The sequence below is a fragment of the Ochotona princeps genome, chromosome 12, assembly GCF_030435755.1.
Source record: "Ochotona princeps isolate mOchPri1 chromosome 12, mOchPri1.hap1, whole genome shotgun sequence".
NCBI lineage: Eukaryota > Metazoa > Chordata > Mammalia > Lagomorpha > Ochotonidae > Ochotona > Ochotona princeps.
Genome location: NC_080843.1, coordinates 6644455 through 6668465, shown reverse-complemented (window position 1 = coordinate 6668465; position 24011 = coordinate 6644455). Strand labels below are relative to the sequence as shown.

General features: G+C 42.6%; 1 protein-coding gene and 1 non-coding gene across 2 annotated transcripts in view; one reads left to right on the top strand and one right to left on the bottom strand.

Annotated features, from left to right (window-relative positions):
- The window catches only part of SLC10A2 (solute carrier family 10 member 2), a 142812-nt gene that overhangs the window by 85756 nt on the left and 33045 nt on the right, over window positions 1-24011 (bottom strand). The window lies entirely within an intron of this gene.
- Window positions 7471-7574, top strand: LOC118758017 (U6 spliceosomal RNA). Its single transcript, XR_004995484.2, has one exon. It is a non-coding gene; the product is annotated as a U6 spliceosomal RNA (small nuclear RNA).

Below are 24011 nucleotides of genomic sequence, written 5' to 3'. Positions count from 1 at the left end.
TCCATTATGAGCATCATGTCGTAGTGGTCCATGCCTCCTTTGTCTCTCCTTCTTATTTCTTCTTCTTGTCTTCTTGTGGATCCATGCATCCTTTGCAAGCTCCTAGTCAGCCGGAAGAGGCCTCCGGCAGGGAGGCTAGACTGTCTGACACTGCCTGTACCAGCAGTGTTGGGACACACTTAAGTAGCAGACTGATGGACTTATGACTTATGGACTTATGAAAGATTATACTGCTGTAATAATATGGGGAAAATCAGTCGAGGAGTGGGAATTTGGTGGGGGGGCATGGAGAAATCCCAGAGCCTATGGAATTGTACCACAAAATTTTAAAAAAATCAACCACTTCGGAGCCCCCCCAAAAAACAAAAAATTATAATAGATAGACAGAGAACAGCAAGGAAAGCTTAGAACCAAACAGGAAACGGTCAGCATGGATTCACATATACCTTACAAGGTAGGACACAAAGATTAGTTACTCCTCACTAAGGTACTGAAGATCTCTCTGCACTCCCCTCCTAAAACTGTTCTGTGCCTTAACTGTTGACATATGCCTTGTTAGAGTTGTAAGTCAGTTTAGACTATCCTAAAAATATGCCAAATTCAGCAAAATTATGCTTCAACACTATAAACTGCTAAATACTAAAATAAAAATAGACACGAGGCAGCTGAATAGTACCCTATAGCCATTTTAAGGTATACAAAGCCGGTTGTATAGAAACTAAAATTGAAATGTCAATGAAGTAGTCACAGGATGTGGTTAAGAACGTGCATTTTTTAACATATTGGATACTAAATACCATGTCAATTAGTTCAATAATGTTGTAAATTGTTGTTGATGTTATGTTGGGGCTTTTAATTGATCAGGATGATATTCTGCCAGCTCTACCTTTAGACAAGAGATGGTCTCCCCAAGTAACCGTTGAATTTATCTGGACAATAAGAAGCTAGACTCTATGCTTAGTATATGCTTGCAATGAAAGAATCTTGACGGAATTTGAACTGTAATACTGCAGCAAGGTAGAGGAATCCCCCATGGGGGTAGGGCACAAGGAGGGGTTAGGGGAATCCCAGAGCCTATGAAACTGTGTCACATAATGCAATGTAATTAATAATAAAGCAATCAAAAGCCTTGTGAATCTTTTACATTTAAAAAATAAATAATACTTTTTCTACAGTAAAACAATGCTATAAAAAAATCTTTATTTGTTATGGTACAATGTTTTTCAGGCTGAGGGATTTTCTCTTCCATAATTTTAAAAAGATAAGTCTTGCTTGGCCAAACATGTGTTATAATTACATTGCATTTAAGAATAATAGGAATAACTGGGAACAAAATAAATGTTAACCAGAGACTGAAAAAAGTCTTCTAAAATTTATGACTGTATATTTAGTTATTTTTTTACATCATTCTTAATCGGTTACTTTCTTTTCAACAATAATATTTATGAATGACACATAAAATGTTCTTCTCCTAAGCCCTTCCAAAGCTCACAGGAACAGCCTGGAGAGGATGCTCTTGCTGTCCCCATGTTAGAGAGGAGGGAGCAGACATGTAGGTTCAGGAACTTTCTCATGGCCTCAGGTGGTACGTGCTAGCACCTGGGCTTGAATGCAGGCTGTCTGGTCAGGGAACCCATGCTGTGTTTGCTTAGTAAGCAGAAAGAAGGAAGCTTTAAATTCTCTTCTGAGTGCAAATAATGGGCCTTTTTTTTTTTAACTTCATGGGAAGTGGAATTAACGCATATGCTTTTATTTTGCTCCAAAGTTTTTCCTTTTTCAACAAAATGTATTGGATAATTTACATTATGAAAAGCCATATGTGGATCTCAAAGTCATGCTTTAAATTATGTTTTTCTTTTTGAAATACCGTTGTATATACAGGCAACTGTATCCCCTTTCTCTTTATCAATTTGCAGTAAGTTCAAAGTATGACGCACCCTCTGGAGGCCTGTTCCTAATATGGGTTCTGTGTGCATTGCAGTCCGTGACTGGGCACCTCCAAACATGGGGGCTGGCAATGACTGTCTAGGAGCTGGGATTCTACCCTCCTTCCTTCCTATCCCATTATGTATCCCTAACAACAGCATCGGGCCAGCACGCCTTTACCTCAGCTGCAGCTCAGCTCAGCCTGCTGTGTTGCTGACCGTGGCGGCCATCCCGGGCTGTGCAGTGGAGTGCTCACACCTGCATCCTGTGAGAGGCAGGACTGCCACTGCCAATGTGAGGAATAGGAACTGCAGTCCATGTCAACAAGGGACTGCAGACCAAGCATGGAACCAAAAGATGGGTTTAGTTTGTCCAGTGATGTGCTTTACTTGTTAGAAATGAACTGCCAATGTTCAAATTTTAGGAGGTTTTGCATGTTCAGATCTGGGCACGACACCTTTTTAACCACAAATGCCAACATTGGATTGGACTTATGAACCATTAATTCTTGGAGTTATCCTGATCCAAACGATGAATCACTATTTACTGCTCACCCATTCACCCTTTTTATCTATTAAGGAAGTTTTTGAGTTTGTGGCTCCTGTGTATGCGAATTTTCCTGTTTTCTATTCTTGTAATGAGTAACTTTATTTCTTGTTTGATCAATTTCACTGTAACATAATTAGATTGCCTTTCACAACCGCTCAAAAGGAGTGAGGGACTAGAAGGAAACAGACATTGGAAGCAAGGGTCTCTGGACTCAGATCTGTACCTTGTGGATTTACAGTTGTACAGCTTGGTACAAATTCCTTCTCTTTGACGATTAGCCTCTTCCTGTGTAAAACTGGAAAAGCAAAACCTGAAAGATGAAAGAGTGCTGCTACTTATATTTTTAAAAGATTAATTTATTTTTATGGCAAAGGCAGATTTATGGAATCAAGGAGTGACAGAGGAAAATCTTCCATCTTTTGGTTCACCCCCCCAAATGGCCACAATGGCTAGAGCTGAGCTGATCCTAAGCCAGGAGTCTGGAACCTCTTCTGGGTCTCCTACGAGCGTACAGGGTCTTAAGACTATCTGGAACACTCCATTGCTTTTCCAGGCCATAAAATGAAGCTGGATGAGAAGTGGAGCAGTCTGGTGCTGATGCTTCCAAGAGGATGAGCCACTTGAACCATCCTCCCATCCTCTGCTGTTATTTTTGTTTTAAACAACCTAGAAGAACATGAGGTAAACACTTGGACTTGGTCCTAACAAATTCACCATCTGGTGATGGGAGAAGACTTGTTTTCCTTAATTGATGGTGCTAACCCTGCTCATTGAGAATAGTTCTTGCTGAGTTTCTCCACGCTCAAGTCACTATCTTCTCTTTTGCAATTAGTCGATCATTTGTTCAGAGATGTTTTGAACCATTACAAACATATGTTAATTCCTATTAAACCTCCACCCTGCAATTTTAGGATTCATAAACTCCTTTTTGGCCTGAACAAACTGTTGTTATGATGGTTTCCAAGACACCATCTGACCAAGGTGTATGAAGCCAGAGAAATAATCAGTGTTTTCCCAAAACGAGCGTGATAGAATTCTCTCTCTTTCGGTTTCTCACTCAATTATAGGACACCACTGTCATGATCTCTGGATTGGTATAAATTCAATCTGCTGTTCATCTTGGAACTGCTTACTCATTTAAAGACTGGGGATTAGGTTTAGAAAGATCCTGTCCTGTGGTTGTGCTAGAGTATGGAGTGAAAGAGCTGAGGCCTTTTATTTTCATGATTGGAGAAGGCAAACTGACTTCCATCAAAAATAGACTCAGGAAGGGAAGCCTTCTAAAAGCTGCAGAAACACATGGAAGCTTTTCACTGGCAGGCCAGTGACATGTGTTTAAAATTCTCTTAAGAATGGACTCCTATCGAGAGGCGAGCCGAGGGCTGCGGGAGAGGACGTCTAGCTCGGATCCCGAACCCAGTCCGCCATGTGCCCATGGCTCATGGCGGGCTGGGCCCGGACATGCCTGGGTGCGGCCTGCTTCCTTCTGGGGTGAGTACGCCGAGGGGGGAGGCCTCCGTGACTGGGCATGTCCGGGACCCACCCAACACCCTCATTGGGTGGTGGGTGAACGGGATTGGGGAGGGGCGCAACCTCGGGCCTGCAGGATTTAACTTCCGGCTGCCAGAGGCGAGCCGAGGGCTGCGGGAGAGGACGTCTAGCTCGGATCCCGAACCCAGTCCGCCATGTGCCCATGGCTCATGGCGGGCTGGGCCCGGACATGCCTGGGTGCGGCCTGCTTCCTTCTGGGGTGAGTACGCCGAGGGGGGAGGCCTCCGTGACTGGGCATGTCCGGGACCCACCCAACACCCTCATTGGGTGGTGGGTGAACGGGATTGGGGAGGGGCGCAACCTCGGGCCTGCAGGATTTAACTTCCGGCTGCCAGAGGCGAGCCGAGGGCTGCGGGAGAGGACGTCTAGCTCGGATCCCGAACCCAGTCCGCCATGTGCCCATGGTTCATGGCGGGCTGGGCCCGGACATGCCTGGGTGCGGCCTGCTTCCTTCTGGGGTGAGTACGCCGAGGGGGGAGGCCTCCGTGACTGGGCATGTCCGGGACCCACCCAACACCCTCATTGGGTGGTGGGTGAACGGGATTGGGGAGGGGCGCAACCTCGGGCCTGCAGGATTTAACTTCCGGCTGCCAGAGGCAAGCCGAGGGCTGCGGGAGAGGACGTCTAGCTCGGATCCCGAACCCAGTCCGCCATGTGCCCATGGTTCATGGCGGGCTGGGCCCGGACATGCCTGGGTGCGGCCTGCTTCCTTCTGGGGTGAGTACGCCGAGGGGGGAGGCCTCCGTGACTGGGCATGTCCGGGACCCACCCAACACCCTCATTGGGTGGTGGGTGAACGGGATTGGGGAGGGGCGCAACCTCGGGCCTGCAGGATTTAACTTCCGGCTGCCAGAGGCAAGCCGAGGGCTGCGGGAGAGGACGTCTAGCTCGGATCCCGAACCCAGTCCGCCATGTGCCCATGGCTCATGGCGGGCTGGGCCAGGGCGGCCAGTGCGCCATTTGGCGCCAGGCTGTGCCTACTGGCCGCCCGGCCGGGGAGCTCTGGGGTATTGGACATCTGAATCGCTGCTGAGATAGCTCTAGAGTGACCCCACTGTTTCTGGGATCTGAGTCAATCCTAAAGATTCCCAATGCCAGTAACTCTTCCTTTGAAGAACTTCCAATCCCTTAACAATGCTGAGCTTTGAACACCTATCAAGTAAAAGATAAGCTCCGGCTTGTGTAGCAGGCTGGCACCTAATGGTCCTCGGAGCAACCACGTGCAGGTGTGTGATTTACAGCTAGGAACGGTCCCAATCTGGGAAGCCACAGCTGGGATGAGGTTCCCACCAAGGGGTGTATGTGCTGGAATGGGGGCTGCGTTCTATCTAGGAAACAGTTGCAGTCACCCGAGGCACTAGTGTGGGCTGGGATTGGATGCACCAGGCCGGTTCAGATCCCAGCACCATCTGGTGTTATGGAGAAACAGGGTAGATGTGGGACTGACTAGGCTGGGTCTCAATCCCCTTCTGAGCCATGTGTGAGCTGTATGTGGGTATGGACAAGCCATGGCTGGGCTGAAACATCCAACAACAAGAGTCAGAATGGGGTGAAAGCCAGCCAGGAAAAGCCACTGTTCCTGCTAGGACAGGAGGTGAACTGAGTAGGGTTGGCTCAAGAACCCCCTGGCAAGCGCAAAATCTGGCATTGGGAGGGGTTCTGATGGAGGAGCCTGGGCAACTCCTCTGGCAGGACACAGTCCCTGCAGGTAAGCGCGAGAAGCATGATTGGAAACAGCCCAGAATAGGCCATGGAAAGTTTCCCACTGGCATGCATTCGGCATGGGTCAGGAGCAGGCCAGGCTGAATCAGTTCATGTCATCCTCTGGCAAATCCGACCACCAGAACAGAGTGTGGAATGGGCCGGGTTTGGTTGCGACAAAACCAGTACACATTCTGGAACGCCAGGGCGTGGTTGCCTGTACTGGATATGAATGCAACACCCATCCAGCACACGTGAGATCCAGGAAGGGAGGGGCAGAGCTGGCGGGGGGGTTAAGGGGCTGGTCCCCTCGCTGGACAACCACTCCCACTGGAGAGTGTTGGCTGGGATAGAGACAGACACGACTAAGCAAGGCTACAACACCTGTGCGCTGCATGTGGACAAGATCAGGGCCACAGCATCAGCTGGCAGAAGCTGGCACTGGGGACTAATTCTGTCGAGTTAAATCACAGGACCACCTAAAGAGTGCATAAACCGGGACAGAGAGACCTGGGAGGGAAAAAGTGGGTTCCCCCTTCTTGGGTCACTATTCCCGTGGGAGGGCATGAAAACTAGGACGGGGGCTGGGATGGCTAGACAGAGGCACTCAACAACATCTGTGAGGGCTGGATGGTTGAGTCGATTAGATAGAACTAAGCTTTAATACCCATTGACAAGTACCAGAGCCAAATGGGATGGGGGACAGACTGGTCTTCTGCTACACAAATTGGCAAACCAGGGTAGGGGGCAGGCTTGGTGGGGGTTATTGTGGGTCGCCCCGACTAGGCTGCAGCTCCCACTGGTTGATGTAAGGGCCGAACCAGACTGGACTGCAACACCCATTGGTTCCAGTGCAACTCGGGACTGAAAACAGAACCAACACAGCAATTGCAACCACCAGCTGATCAGGGTGATGGACTGTGCCGGGCCCTGTGCTTGCTAGAACATACAAGAATCTGGTCTGGGAATACCTCAAAGTATCTTTGGAGATCTCCCCACTTGAACTGCTGGACTCAGAATTCTAACCAAGAAAAGACAGAAGACAGAATAGGACAATCATTCATCTCAGCTACATGTTGGCAGCGAAATATGGGACAAATGGAGACTTCATGATGGACCATATCAATCAGTGGACCACCTCATCGAGCGAAACTGGCAGTGACTCATAACTGGAGAACTATTAACTCCACTTGAGCACATATCTCAGAGCATGCCCCACATATGGGACTTGGGGTGGGCGGGAAACCGGGTGGGGCTTCTCCCTCAATATCCCCTTTTACCTCAGATACATGATGGAAACAATATGGACATAATAGCATTGCCCACCTCCCTATCCCCCTGAACCTTTTTTTTTTTTTTTCCTTCTCTTTCTTGATTTTCCTTCAACTATAGTTAACTATGTAAAGATTGTCAACAACAATACAATAAAATGGATTATATATAAAAAAAAAAAAAAAAAAAAAAAAAAAAGAATGGACTCCTATCTTTTCAAGGATTGATTGCACATTTGAAAAGGACCAAAATAAATCCCTTTATATATTGAACACTATGGTGGGCAGTTTGAAATTAATATTTGTGTATTGCTTCGTATTTATTCCTAGAAAATGTGTTCTGCATAAGGTATAGTTGACAATAAGTATAGCAGAGGGCAAGGCTATTATTATTTTCTGTATATTTTGTGCCAGTTTCTGCATAGGAAATTTCTCTGGTGCTGTTTTCTCACTATAAAAACTACATATTTTGGTGCTTGCTTCGGCAGCACATATACTAAAATTGGAACGACACAGAGATTAGCATGGTCGCTGCGCAAGGATGACATGCAAATTCGTGAAGCGTTCCATATTTTCACAATAATAATATTAGTGTGGAAACAATGGTATTACCCACTTTCACCCTGCAGCCCTTGACCCTTTGTACCCTAATCAACTAAGTAAGATGATTAAAAATTAATTTAAAAAAACTATATACTTTGGTAAACAGAAAGTTATAAACATTTCCACGATTTCACTTCGCCTATGGATCTATATTGTTGTTTTCTTCATAATGCATAATTTAATGAATTTTGATATATTGAACAATCATCAGTTTATATTGTACCAAAGTATTCTCAAGTTATTGGCTGCATAATCTCTTAATATCGGTACAAAACTTAATTGAATTTATTTATATAATTATTCATTCTATTTTTAGATATATAAAGATGTGTGACAATTACAAAAATTCCGTAGAGAACGTTGCTTTGTTTCATGAGCTTGTGAATTTTTTAAGCTATTGAAAAGGAAAATAACAAAAGATGGAGCATATTCTAAGAACCTTTTGTATATGTAAGCGTATCCATTTCCTGCATTATTCTGTTAGTTTACCAGTGCTTTTACTGTATTAAATAAAGTTCTCTTTAACTAGAAGTGTTTATGATATTGATTGTAAACATTTAAACATTTTTCTTATGGTTTCTCTTCTGTTTTTTAATGTAGCTTTTTTTTTTTTTAAATCTGTTTGGTTCTCAGCACTTTTCTTAGAAATGTACTTAAGATCTTAATATATGAAACCTGGCATTCTCACTCTCATCAGCCTGTGGCTACAAAACAATTCCAGCTTAGAGGGGATCATTTTGGTCGGATCGAGAGAATCCAGCAGCTATCCCATACCTCCCACTTGAAAATTCCCACAGAAGTACCTACATTCTCTTTGAACCATATCTTTGGAGTTTAACCCTTTACTCTTCCCACCACAGACTCAGAACTTGAGCTGGAAAAGTGGAATCTGAGTAAACTGTTTCAAGCCCTTTCAGTTTCTCTCAAGGTCTCACTTCTCCAAACACATAGATTTCCTCATTCAGAAAGCAAAATCGGCCAAACTCATCAATGGATACAAATACTATGACCAGGGCATTGACAGGTACCAACTGTCTTCAAGCATAATTACAACTGTAGACCCCTCTTTCCTTCTTCTGACAGAAGGAAAATGTAGGTTTTATGCATTCTGCTTCTTGTGGTTGTTTGTGCTGAAGCTTTTGTGGGAGGGGGAAGTAGCTTTATGGAGGAACTGATATGATGAAGGAAAGAGAGGGAAGGAAACATACAGTGCGTAAAATATGACCTTGGACTGGGGACAGGTGAGTGAGCTAAGGAAAAGAGGTGAGGAAACCAGTTAGGACTGAAATGTAGGAGCCTAAGTTCCTAATAAGAGCCCCCTGCGAACTGTGGGAAACAGGGCTGTGTTGACTTGACAGCTGCCCATCCTGTCTTTCCACGCCTCATTGTGTTCATTTCTTTTCCTACTCAGTTGTCAGAATGTCTTTTTCTTAGAGTTAACCTGGTTGATGTGGCTTGAGTTGGGGGCATATATCTTCTCTGACCACAGAGGTGGATTCGTGAATCCAGAAAGGCCATTCATAGACTAGTTTGGGACTTTTGCTAGTGCTGTTAACAAAGGAAGTACTTTCTTGCTTTGAGATCAGCATCTGTAATGACTGAGCCTCTATTACCCATTAGCCATTGTTGCCACACTCAGGTGAAGGATGATTTGAGACTAAATCCAATAGGTAGCTGAGCCAGGTGACAGAGGAAGTCATGAGGTCCTAGTGGCACTGTTGGAGTCTCTGGGAAACAGATCCACCTGATCTTTGAAAAGAATAAATTTTTCATATTTTTATTATAATTCCATTTGGTTCTCTAAAACTTGTAATCAACAGTCTTATCTACCTTGGGCAAGGTACTAAGTGATCGTGCGCATAGTCATAAAAATTTTACTTCGTGCCTGTGGTTTCTCAAATGACTTCAAGAACATCCATAATTGTGAAGGTTTTTCAGAAATTTTCAGTCTATTATTTTATATTTTGCAATAACTTATTTATGGTGTGTGTGTTTGTAAAAGTGGGAGAAATAGACCCTCCATCTACTAATTCACTCTCCAAATGTCCGTGATTGTCAGGATTTAATTGAGGCTGGAGGCAGGATCTGGGAACTCAATCCAGAGCTCCCACATGGGTGGTAGAAATGCAATTCCTTTGGTCATTTCTTCTATCTACAGTCTATTTGGCTGGGAAGTTGGATAGGGAGCCAGAGCCTGGAAATGAACCCATATGCTCTAATGTGAAATGAAGGTATCCTCATTTCTGTAGCTTTCCATCTTCTTTAAGGACAGAGCAGGGAGCTTACTCAGACTACGGAAGGGAAGTGTTTCTGTGGTTGTGATCTCTGAACCACAGTTCAGCCAGCTGGAAGTACCTAAAAAATTGTTAGCCCTTACAGAAATTATCTTTCCCAAGATTATTTAACAATTTTATTTCAAAGGGATCTGAGGGGAAATTATGATTGAACATCATGAAAAAAAAAACAATTACTTTGAAAGAACAGAAACTGTAGATATTTCCAGTCAGCAGAAATCCATTCTTATTTATAATTACCATTGAAGGTAGCTTTATGTTTCCCGGGAAGCTGCAGGCAAAAAGACATACTTTAATGTGGAAGTAGATTGTGATAAGAGCACAGCATAGAAGTCCATCTGTGAGGCTCACAGATTTAGCCAAACAATGGTACTGTATATTGTGTTCTTCAAGCAGTAGATTCTTTAAATTTTTGTTTGTTTATTTTCAGTGCATTTGAAGGAGAGAGAGAGTCCTTGCATCCACTGATTCATTCTTCAAAAGCATGTAGCAACCAAGACAGAGCCAGGTCAAAGGCAGAAGCTCAGTCTAGGTCTCCCACAAGGGTGTGAGGGACCTGATCATTTAAGCTGTCACCTGCTGCCATCCATTAGCCGTCATCTGAAATCAGAAGCAGAGTTGGGGTGAAAAGCCCGGCCTGCTGATATGTGATAACACTTCTCAGAAAGCATGTTGACCACTGTGCCCAACGTCCAATGCGCGGTGCATGTTCTAAGCAGGTGAGAACACAGAATGAGTGATGTGTTCTTGCACTTTTCATCTGTAGAAAGTTAGGTAAGGAATCAGGCTTGAGCAGAAAGAGAAGTCAGGCTGCAGAGTCTTCTCAGGCAATTCTGTGGGGATTTCTGGAGTTTGGCTGGGCTGGAGAGCTGAACTGAGCAGGAAGCAAGGGGCCGAGGCTCCCTGGGAAGGAGGCGGCAGTCTGATAAAACTGTTCTCTTCTGGCAAAGCAATGCTAGGCTGTCCACAAACAGTATTCCCAGAATCTGGGCCTCTGATGCAAACAGTATCTCAAATGTAGTTTTACAACAGAATAATGGAAGCCCACAGACTTGAAATGTTAGCTCCTGTGGCTTCTAACATTCTGAACATGTGGAAGGTATTACAGGATTACAGGTTTATATATTGACAGACTATTTTTTCTAGGAGTCTCAGATTGCCACGTGGAAAATTCAGTGCCTTCAAAAGCACAAACACAACACTTCTGAGCTCTTGCTATGCTAATCTCTGTTTTTTTCATACATTGAGCATCCCTTTCCCAATATGTTATAATTATTTATGTAGCTGGCTTCTTCACTGCCCAATTAGATTATAAATTCCATGGGGTTTGGAATTCTTGTTACCAGTTAGCTTTCTTTATTCCTTAACAAAGATTAGCACAGGGTTGAACTTGAGGTAGATGTTCCATAAGGTAATGGGAATAAATGAGTGGTTAGAGTACTGAAGGTGATGGAAAAATAATAGCAAGTTAGCATCAAGAATGGATTTTGGTTCTACCCTCAAAATAAACCCAATAGGTGACTAGGTCGCAACCTCCCCAGATGCTGCTCAGATCATGCTGGAACCACTTTTTTTTCTGTATTGTTTCCCAAGTGTATTTCTAGGAACATCTTGACAGAGAAGTGAGACCAATCCTTTGAGAGACAAGTCACAGATTCTTGCCTTTCTGATAAATATCTCAAATGGTGCCTGATTTTGCTCAGACAACACAGTGTTTCTCATGCATTTCCAAACGGCTCCTGTCTTTCTTCCTTAAAGTCTTTTCTCATTCCTACGTTGATCATTTATTTAAAGCTGCAAGACTCCACAACACTCATGATTCCTTTCAAGCTGTACTATTTTTCCTATAACCACTGCAAGCCATTTAGGAACTGTATTGTCTTAATGAGCACTTACTAGCATGTAAATTCTACAAGGGACATTTTTTTTTTGTTGTCTAGTGTCTGGAACTCTGCTTAATTCAGTGAATATTGTTGAGTGATTGAATGTGTGGTAGTTTCTATTTGGACTTTAGGGATAGGTCCAGTTCCCACTTGGGCATGAAGTAAAGAAATGAAGCAATCTGGAAGGGAACGTATTCTCCAGCAATCTTGCCTGTGGAGACTTTCAGCGCACCTAGGCCCTATGCATGTTCCTTGTGTCTAGTTCATCTTTATCGCTTCTCTGCTTTGTGGCTGCTGTGTGGGGAGTTTCCACCCCATGACCCCTACCCAATCGATCTTTAAGTGTTTAGAACAGTGCACTTTAACCTTTAACAATGCTCTTTAACCATAAGTACCCGCATGCCGCAGACATTAGCATGCAAAAGGTGTGGATTTTTCTGTTTGCTTTTGAATTGTAACCTTGTGGCAGATGGGGCATTTCTTCCCATGTCTGCTGCCTTACTTTACAGAGCCAAAGCTGCCTGAGGCAAAGCCATAGGCACAGCACGCTGCAGGGGTGCTGCAGAGGGAGGCTCTTCCCGAGGAGTTGTTTATGTTAGAGACCTGAGCACAGGGCCCTCTGCTGCCTTCGTTGCCCAGGGCATTTCATCCTAATTTGTTCCTCTATCCCTAGTCTCTCATTTTCAGACCGTGCCTCTCTGCTCCTGGTATGGACTGATGCTTGACAGTGGACTCTATGGCACAGGAAATAGCCCTGCCAGTGGTCTCTGAAGGAAGACAGGTCTGCTCATTGTGAGGCTCAGGGCAGCCCTGGAATCCCTGTTGACTACCACTGATCCATTTCTGCTGTTTCTTATGCAGCGTGCTAATGCCATGTGAGCATTGTTGTCTGCTGCAGAGAGCTGGAAGAGCCTGATGGGAGTGAGGCCGCCCCAACCTGGTTCCCTGCTCTTCTGTGAAGAGCTGGCAGGGGAGCAGTGAGCAGCAATCAGCTTCCTTTAAAGACCTGCCTTGCTACGATCAGGGTCATTTGTTCAGGTTTATCCCCAGCTGGTGTAAAAGGAATTGCAGAGAGTAAAGTAATGGTATTCTATTGTGGCTTGTCCAGCGTTGCCTAGACAATTTATGAGCACTTTTGTTGTTGTTGTTGTTGCTGTTGTGCTTTAAATTGAACTTAGGGGTGATCAGCATTATTAGGCTTTACTCGAATCTGATTTCCTGTCACTTTTCCCCCCCCTAAGACTTAGAAGCTCAAAGTATTTATAAACTTTTGATTGTGGGAGGAATAGACATGAACAAACAGGAGACAACAACATATTCTCCAGTGCATTTTTGCTCATAAGAGGCTATTTTAGCTGGACTCTGTGTTGCCAAGCAAGAAATGACCTCACACACTGAATTGCCCCTGTGCAAGTGGGACAATCCATGTGGGGGTTTCAGGGACACTTTGGATAGGCTGAGAAAGGAAAGAAGTCACCCCATCACCTTTTTTTGACTACATAGGTAACATATAAAGTTGACTCAATGGATGTTCTTTTGGGGGGAAAAAACAGATCATGCAACTCAATCGTAGTAGTGAGAGCTCAATTTAGTGGGAGCCATGGGCCACCAACTTAATTGAAAGAGAATGTGGGGCCCAGTGCAGTAGCATATTGGCTAAAGTCCTTGCCTTGCACATCCTGGGATCCCATATGGGCACCAGTTCTAATTCTAGCTGTTCCACTTTCCATCCAGCTCCCTCTGCCTGTGGGCTGGGAAAGCAGTCAAGGACAGTCCAAACCCTTGGGACCCTGCACCTGCATGGGAGACTTGAAAGAATCTCCTGGATTCTGGCTTTAATCATTTGAGCTCCGGTGATTGCGGTTACTTGGGGAGTGAACCAGGGGACAGAAGATCTTTCTCTTTGTATCTCTTTCTCTCTGTATATCTGCCTTTCCAACAACCACAAAAAATGAAGAAGGAGGAGGAGGAGGAGAATGTTAATGTTGATATGGGTGTTATAGGTGCGTGTGGAACTCAACTGCCTTATCTGCAGGTCGAGTAGTCATGGTGTGCCCAGGAATGTAGACAATCCCTAGGCTGGATGGAATGCTGAAAGTAATTGGCAGAATCAACAGCTGAGTCAGAGGCTCAAGCCTTTGGTAGAGCTAAGTGGTCTGTGTTGAGGAAGAAGAGAAACAGAGCAACAGGGCACAGCTGCAGAAAGCTCCATGTCCCAGCTTCCTGTACTCTCAAACAGGGAAGACTTTGCAACCAAAGAGCAAGTAGATGATCACTTGTGTGTTTCATAGAGTATTTGCAGCTGTTATAATATTTTTAAATTTATGCGTATAATATTTTTTCAATCAGTTCTGGAGGTCTGGCATACAGCATATTAACTAGCATTAATAATAATATACTATTACTTGGCATTTGCTAATGAAATTGACCACACATATTCCTAACATGTGCATAAAAGATAGTAGGAACCATGAGATGCGATGGGTGTGTTTGTTGGCTTGAAAGGATCTCCATGTCACACTCTATCTCTGTATTAAATCTGTTGTATGTTTTAAATAAACATATTATTCATTTTCCAATTCTGTCCCAATAAAAAAAAATCTTAAAGTAGTTTTCTGGATGCTTTTTTTGTTGGAGTATTTCCCTTTGTGATTCTTGCTTTATTCTTAGGTGGGACTCAGTATTTCCCTTCTGATTTTATAAAAAGATGTGACATAGGACTGTGCAAGATTTCTTTTTTTATGTCTGCTGCTTGTGTTTCATGACTTATTTCTCTGTTTTAATATAGTATTAAACATCTAAAAAACATGTGCTAGTTCATTTTGTACATCTATAAGGTGAGAAATAAAATTGTCTGCTGGAGAGACACACACCTATTCCTGCTCTTTGATTTAAACTTAATGTTTAATTAGCCATAGCTAAATGCAATGACACAAAGTACCAAATGCGAGGTTGAAGATTTGTTTTTAATCTGCTATGTTCTCTGTCAGGTGTATGACAAAGTTGGCATCTCTTGCTTCAAAATTGAGGTCCAGGGAGCTTAAACTTGTGATGATATTTCCTGGGGATTCTCCTAAGGCTAAGACGATTATTGCTTTTCCCCACAAAGTTACGCCAGATCCTTCTTTTTTTTTTTTAAGATTTATTTATTTTTATTGCAAAGTCAGATATACAGAGAGGGGGAGAGACAGAGAGGAAGATCTTCCGGCCGATGATTCACTCCCTAAGTGACCGCAACGGCCAGTGCTGTGCCCATCTGAAGCCAGGAGCCAGGAGCTCTTCGGGGTCTGCCTCGGGGGTGCAGGGTCCCAAGGCTTTGGGCTGTCTTTGGGCTGTCCTTTGGGCTTTCCCAGGCTACAAGCAGGGAGCTGGATGGGAAGTGGAGCTGCAAGGATTAGAACCAGTGCCCATATGGGATCCCGGTGCGTTCAAGGTGAGGACTTTGGCCGCTAGGCCACGCCGCCGGGCCCACGCTGAATCCTTCTTATAGAGGACTACAAAAAGTTTGTGGACATATGGAATTAAAAGAAACAGTTTATTTGCTGCAAAAAATATCTGGAATACATATGTGTTATTTTGGAATACACATTTGCAGAAACTTTTTCAAGAATTTGTATACATGGATTTCCTGAGTTTTTTGCATAAAAATAAACTAATCCTTTAATTCCATGCATTCATAAACTTTTTCAGGCATTCTCATGTGTCTTGCAGTTACTTACAATGTTTGGTGTAGGAACAGTAATATTTGCTCAAAACATCACTGTTTTCTGAAAATGATTTCTATATCAGCATTCAGTTTTCACAATATTTCCCTAGAGTTGGCTTCACTAGAAAAATGAAAGAATTAACACCTAGAGGATTCACTTTGCAGAGGCCACAGTTTTAGTAAATGGCCCCCTGACCAGTGTGTCCTTCCCTGCTTCAATGTAAGGGAGGAAAGCTCTGAGAGAGGCCGCTTAAAAGTTCACACACTACCAACCACTCTTATCTGTTCTGGAGAAAGGCACCTGATTTTCACTGATATCTTTCTCCATCACCATGGTGATATTCATGATGATCATATTTCTAGTCTTACATTCAAGAGCTTTCAAAAATGTGGATATGAGTCCATTAGAAATTTGCTTCAAGTGAGGCCTTGAGGTTTGAGGGGGAAATGACACAGGCTGTGGTTATCTTCAAAGGGCTTATAGCACAGTGGGCAAGTTGGAAAGTAGAAAATAGATACAATACTTATCTTCCATCTCGGCAATAGTGAATTCCATATAGCTGAGCAGTATCACATTTGATGGGAATAAGGGATGCTGGAAGCAGATTGGGAAATGGGAGAGGTGAGAGATGAGAGGCAAGCAGCAGAGTTCGAAGAGAACTGCTGAAACCAGATCCCCAAGTTACCTCTAAAGCCCTCTGCTTGTTTCCAACTATGTTCTATTTCATTCTAATCGTAGATTTATTAACTGTTCCAGCAGCCCTCAGTGACCATGAACCTGTGTTTCCAGAAGAGAAAGCTCTCACATAGCACAGCTGTTAACACTGCTGCAGGTGTATCCACACGGTCCTTTATGCTGCACATCTAGCTTTGATGGCTTGTTAGCTCCAAACTGGAGCCCTATGCTTAGTTTTCATTCTTGCTGGAAGCCTGGCTAATAATAACTAGTCATTTTTAGAGGCTCATAGCATCCAACTTGTTGGTTCACCACTTAGCACGTCTGATAAGTGCTCAGAACTTCCTAGTTTAACCCTAGAGTTCTAACTGTAGTGGCAACATAGGAACAGAGATATTTGCAAATATGCCTGTGAGAGCTCTTGAGCTTGGAACACATTGTGGACAAAAGGTACTGAACACTTCACTTGGTAAACACAATGACCTTCCATGCTCATGATGCTGCTACTGGACAACTACACTTCCTCACTATCTTTTATGTTTTCGTTTGTGGAATGGAAGGCACACTGGGGCCATCATACAGGGTGGGAGTGGAGTAGCCAGCTAGGTGCTCTCTGGACTTTGCTGTGTCTTTGCCTCTCACTGGAGGATTACACTTGGCAGATCTCCACAGATCTTCATCTCAATTTCTAATGTTTTATATGAACCTCCTAATACCACACAATAGCCAACAGTGTTTCAAGTATCTATAAAGGATATAATTTAGCAGGTAGAGGTCACACATCAACTTCTTTATGCATGCGTCTGCAGATTGCATATAGAAACAAACTCCTCCAGGCTCCAAGTTCAACTTTACAATTTTTTAATCAGAGGCTTTTATATATCACATTTGGGTTGCAGAGATTTCATTGCTTAAGGAAGACAAAGTGCATGTGTCAATTGATTAGGAATCCTAAAATCATAGCTCAGCGGTAGCATTTATCTCTGGTTTGTCATTGATTTATTATTTATTAAATGCTTCATTATGCCAGGCATCAGGGTGACCCAATAGCGACTAACACAGATGAGGGACCTAGCTTCATCCAATTTGTATTTTAATGGAGGGAGACAGAGAAAAACATAAAAGGCAAAGTAACAAAAGATTAATTTCAGATAGCAAAAGCTAATAGGAAGAAAATGGGATAGTGTGATATAGAGCCAATCTATAGTTGGGCGCAGGAGACTCTACCTTAGGGAAAGGGTTAGGGAATGCTGTCAGTTCTGATGACTGACTGGTAGGTAAAGGCATGAATGAAAGGAGAAGCCCAGCTCTCAGGGAGTGGGGAGGGCGTTCCAGCAGGGAGCGATGTGACAGTCCCGAGGTTGGAATGGACTTTGTGATTTCACAAAACGGAAGGGTTCATGTGGCTTCCAGTGAAGCCTAGTGAGTAAGCAGAGTTCTGGGAAAGCTGAAGTGGCAGAACACAATTTGGACCATTATAAGCAGTTTGGATTTTATTCTGTCTGTGGCAGGAAGCCAATGGAGAGTGTTTTTTATTTATTTGAATGCTTGCTTGCTTGCTTCCTTCCTTCCTTCCTTCCTTCCTTCCTTTCTTTCTTTCTTTCTTCCTTCCTTCCTTTTTGTTTTTCTGCAGGGAACTGACATACTTTGCAAAAGGTTATAGGGTATTAAATTGGAAACACAGCAGTGTGTCAGGTGACCAAGGTCATTCACCTAAGTTAGGATGACTGTTTGTGGGCAGCAGAAGCAGGAGATGATGATGAGTGGGTAGAGTCGGAGTCTACTCTGGAAGCATCATGATGTGGTTTACTGGGGAGTGCATGTGGAGTGGAGGGGAGGGCCAGAGGTAATGAGGAAGATTCTTGGGATTTTGACCTAAGTAACTGGGTGGAGCACTACTGGTCGCCATTTTCCTGAAAGGTGGTATACCAGGTGTTGACTTCAGCTGCAAATCATATGCTTTGCATTTCAATGTTGGATGTGAGATCATGTATGATATCAGAGTGGAGGTCATAAAATAAAGAGAAATGAACAAAGAGAAGCTAAGAAGAAGCTTTGGGAGAGGCAACTGATAAACAAGTTGAGAGTGTTGTCATAGAAACCAACAGAAGAAAATGTTCCCAACAGGGAGAAGCGGTCAGTTGAATTAGATGTTTGTGGAGACTGGAATAAGGTAATTGGAAGAATGACCCCTAGACCTCCCAAAATGGGCACAGTGTTCTTTATTTGGTCAGCTTGTGGAAGAAACAGAAATCTAGCAGGACTTACTGGTGAAGTTGAGAGTCAACAAAGTAAAGCTGATGGGAATAATGAGTCCTTACTTGAGATTATGCAATGAAGGGTGGCTGGTAAAAACACTCAGATGCTATTGTTGAAGTTAGGGCAGAGATACAGTATGTTTGTGCTAAAATGGGCAAGTTCTGGTAGTGAGGGAGAATGTGTGGAGGTTTGAGCAGTGATAATTCCCACTGGTGGCCGAAGAGTTTGTGAGGGTGTACCAGGCTGGGCTCTAGAATGCCAATGGAGAGGTAGAGTTTGGTTCAATGTTGGACACTTATTGTCGATTATCAATGTTGCAGGCAGAGGAAAAACACAGGTTTGGATACCCTGCTCAACTTGGGGCATTAAAATGAGAGAATTAGGCCCATGATTTGTATTTTCCTCATTTGAGAGTGTAAGAAACAGAACTACAAGACTCCATTGGGGTTTAAGCAGCCAGGTTAGTTGCTTGAAGCTTCAGCTGGTGGGAATGAGCCCTGGCCCTGGGGTTCTGCATTACCGAGGACTTAGGCTCAGTTTTCTTGTTAGACATCAGCACCCACTGGCAAAATATGGGCATTGCAGTTCCAGGGTGCTCGCTATGAATGGCTCACACAGAATAAAATCCAAATTCTATCTCAAGGCCCCAGATCTAGAGCCAGCCTCCTCCCTTTCTTCAGCTTTTCTGGAAATTTTGAGAAATCTTAGCGCTGGGGTTAGCTGAGGAACAATCTTGAATATGAGAAAGGCACCAAAAGAAAGTGATGAAGGAGCTGCTTTTAGCTGGTTTCATAGGAAAGTGTGTTCTTTGGAAATAAAGTTCACATTTTTAAATTAAATTTGTAAGATGGTAGGACTTTTCAGGAATACAGAGAGATGCAAGAACTTGATCTGTTCAGCTGTCCCTTCAACTGATGTCCATTATTCATCATTCCAATTATGTTCAGTCGCACCTGGAGTCAGGTGTGGGGACTTCTCTTAGGAAGCATCTGAGATAACTACGTTGCCCAACTCTTTTGGTGTTCTGCTCTCCACACTGCTGGGCAATCTCATCCATACCATGAATGATCAGTTATCACTTGCCGACGCTGCCCGGGCCCAGCGCTCCAGACTTTTGTCCTGAGACAGCTCTCCTAATTAGCCGGGATGAGTAGGAGTGTTTTGTGAATGTTCCCTCTTATATTTAATCCAAATCATATTAGATTTCTCATCTTCCCCAGTTTCAAAACCTGCCCTATCTCTGCTCTGATGGTTACTGGAAACAATCCCGTTCCTCCCAGTTGTTTGTCCAGGCAAGAAAGGAAGGAGTTAGGGCATGTGTTTCCAACACCTGGATGGCCTCCAGCAGCTCTCACACCGGGGCCTCTTTCCCTTTCCTTATCTCCTGTTTGCTGGAAATGTACAATTGTACCAGATAGTGCTCTGTCTCTGCTTCCTGTGTTTACTTGTTTCATCCTATTTCTTGTTTCTCTTCTACAGATACAAGATTGAGTTTAGCAAATTACTTGCCTCGTTGTGAATTGTTAATCTGTCATGTCCATGATTGGCACAGCCATGAAACAGTCTTAATTTTAAATTGATCAATTAATTCATCAATTAATTGTCCAATTTTATATTATTTTTACAATTTCAAAATAAATTTATATAATTTAAATGCTATATTGTTTTAATATTGATCTTAACTTTTTATTCATCTGTTTTATTGAGCCAATGCAGTTTCATTTATTTATTTATTTATTACTTTAAAAAATTTATTTATTTTTATTGGAAAATCATATATACATAGAGGAGGAGAGACTGAAAGGAAGATCTTCCATCCACTGATGTATTTCACAAGTGGCCTCAGAGACAAGTGGGGCTGTCAGGACTCCAGCCAGGAGCCCGTATGGGATCCTGGCACCTGCAAGGCAAGGGCTTTAGCCACTGGGCTACAGTGCCAGGCCTCCCAACACGGTGTTTTAAGTGTAGAAGCAATGAAGTCAGGAGGACTGTTGCTTCTCCTCTAAGGCCCACACAGAACAGGATTCTCCAGTGTGTCTGTAGCCTTATCTCTGCTGCAGCTGGGAATGACCCTTTGTGCGCCCTCTGGTCAATACCACAGCCCTTACTCAGACCACCTGATGACTTAACTTGCAGGAGAAACCCGAGAGTTGACTCTCCAGGGTCTTGTCTTTGTCATAGCCTGCCAGCCAGTATGGCTCAATAGAAAATGCTGACTTCACAAGTGTAGGAATGAATGAAGGCATGTTTGAACACTCTTTCCCCCTATTTTTAGTGGTTTAATAATGACAGTATTTTTAATGATCCATTTATATAGGTTCCAGAGAGCATGGTATAAAAGCCATTGCCATTTGATCAGGGAATCAGAGGTCAGATTAAATGGAATGTTAAAAGTTCCTCTCCGTTCCCTCTGGGTAATAGGCCCTTGGATACCAGGCGATATTCAAGAGGATGAGGCTGACAAAAAAGCTAATGCAATCCTAGGCTGTATTATAGAGAGAAGAATGGCATCCAGCTCGTGGAAGATAATAGGCTCCCTGCACTTGGCACTTGCAAACCCACACCAGTAGGACTGTGATTCATTCTACAAGCCTTACTGAGGCAGGGAAGCACCTGTCTGACACCCATCTAAAGAGGTCGATGGGTAATGAACCCTGTCTTACATAAGCACTGGCTGAAGGTACTGCAGATGTTCAGTGGTAAAAGAGACATCAGCATTGAAACAGATCTATTTTGAGGTCTATTATGTGGAATAGGATTAAATGTATTCAGCCATCAATGCTAGACTTTTTACACAGAAATTGCCCACAAAAGTAGATTTCAGCTAATTTTAAGTCAGAATGTTTTAACAACTGGAATGGGCTGCTTTTTGTAATATCAAGTTTCTTGATGCTAGCATTTTGCAAAAGACAATGTTGATAGGCTCATGAGATCAGTTTCTGCCCTGTCACATTGGTGACCTTCTTTTCACAATCTCCAAAAGGGACTCAAGAAGGAGGAGGAGGAGGAGGAAGAGGAGGAGAAAAAAATGGAATTCGGGTACATTAGGGCACTTGGGTAATGAGAAAGATATTCCTGAGTGACAACAATGTTTATGTATACATGTAATGGAGGCTGAAGGAGGTGTTGTTCTCAGAATAACTGGAAAATAATTTGGATAATCATTTAGTAAAATGATTAGCCATATTTATGCAAAACAAGAGGACATAATCAGGCAGCTTTGATGGACCATAGCTTTACTTGACTTAGGTTTTTTTCATATTGTAAGACAGCTTTGATCCTGGGAAAACATTGACAATGTCAATGAATAAAACAGAAAGGGCTCAGGGGAGATTAGTGTTTTGTCAATTCATTGACTGTATGCTAACAAAAAGCATTAGGAAATGTGACTGTAACATTTAACAGAATCAGAAAGTATTAGAAACTATTGCTTTATTCTAAAAATTAGGTCTTTGTGAGAAGAAATCCAGATACTTACTTTATTGCCTTTTCTCCACTCAGTGTAGCCAGGCATTCAAGTCTTTTTAAATGTCTGGAGGTTTTTTGGTTTGTTTTGTTTTTCTTTTAAGTAATTTTCATTCAGTTTTATGTTAAGAAATCAACATATTCATCTTTTACTTTGTATTATGGATCTGCAATTGCAATCCCTCCAGTATTTTTCTTATTGCTTATTGCAGAGAGAGCATGCAAATTCCATTATCATTAAGAAAAGTTATAGAAGGAAGCATATACTCATTATTATCTTTGTGCACCTCTCAGGGTCATCCTAAGGTGTTGAGGTTTAATGAGTACCTAATGAAAACTGTAGTACCACTGATTAAATATATCTATCATAGTTGTGATATGGGTATCACAGCCTAACCCAGGGAAGCCAGTAAAAATTTTGAGTCCCAATTAGACTCTTTTGTTATTAATCACATATGTGAAACACACTTTCTGTTGACAAAGTTGTGGCCTTTAACTTAGTCCATTAGAACATGAAATTTGCTACTCTCATAAGTAATTCATCACGATTTAAATTTTTATGCAGTACGTGACACTTGTGATAAATAATATTATATAAGATGGGAAAAAACTCGAGTCATGGTTTAAAATAGAACTTTCATATGCATTGTAAAATTCTCTGCATAAAATTAAGAGTGGAATTTCTGCTATTAGTTTGAGGAACAATCTAAAATGGAAGAATCAAAGATCTTTTTTTCTGCTGTGAATGAAGTCTGGCCATGTAATTCAGATCAACCTTGGCTTTCTGAACAAAGTTTCCTAATTGTAAATCCTGAAGTGAGGAATAATATTTCTAATTGTGGAAGACATTCTGAAAACTCCAGCTAATGGTTTACTTGAAACTTTTGATCTAATTTTCCAGGCTAAAACAATTCGACAAACGTAACGTGGAGTTGTTTAAATAGAATCCTCAGTATGTTTGTACATTTTCAGATAAACAAATTTTTGACATTTCCTTTGTTCTTGACTAGCAATGATTCCCAGGGTGACTGTTGTTTCTTAAATTACTTACTAAAAAGCTTCTTTCTTGTAGAATTGATTGGTTAATGAGTGTCCTCTTACATAATGAGATGGTGGTCTTAATGCTCAAATGAGGTAAAATATGTAAAAGTGCTTTATAGTCATTAAAACCTTTATAGTTATGTAATTTGTTTTTGTTGGATATCAGCTAAAGTGGTATATAAAGTGAATAGCTTCTGAAAGAGAATTTGAAGAGAATTTGGTAGGTTGTAACACATGTGTGGAGTGGTCAGGTGTGCCAATCTATTAATGTCTCTGTGCTTGAACATTTCTCTCTCTCTCCTTTCCTCTCTCACTTAACTTTTTCTTTTTATTTCAATCTTTCTGTCTCTCTCACTAATAAATCCACTCACACATTTCAACATTTTTTCAATTTTTTATATCCTTAATGCACCTAGTTCTAAATTCTACAGGGATGGAACTGCTTAGTTATATATACATCTCTCTCTCTCTCTCTCTCGCTCTCGCTCTAGCTCTCGCTCTCTGTGGTGCATATAACATTGCCTAGTGGATTTCTTGTTCAGTAAGTATCAAGAGAAGGATAGGAGGCAATATACCTGTAGTCCCAGTATGAACGTGGTAGAAATAAATTCTTAGCCTAGCCATATCCTTCCTCGAGTGCAACAAGAAAAGGTGGAGGGATCCTTCATGCAATGCACAAGAGAGCGAAAGATCAGAGCAATTATCTGCATGCCAAAATAGAAAAATACAGTTAATAGATCCTATTGGAAAAGGTGTCATAATTTTATTTGCTATTTATTAAATATTTTGGCTAACTTGGGATGCTAGAACAGAGAACCATAGGCTGAATAGCTTGTAGACAGTAGAAATTCATTATAATTATGGAGGCTGAGAAATATAAGTTTAATGTATTGGCAGATTCTATGTTTTCTTAGGTCATCTGGTTAATGGTCAGCTTCTGATTATCTCCTATTGGTGGAAAGAAGAATAGAGCTCCCTGTAGTGTTTGCAGTGACACTAATTCCATTCATGTGGAGTACATCCTGAGGAGCTGTCCACCCACCACATGCCCCACCTCCCGATTCCAGCTCTATGAGAGTTAGGATT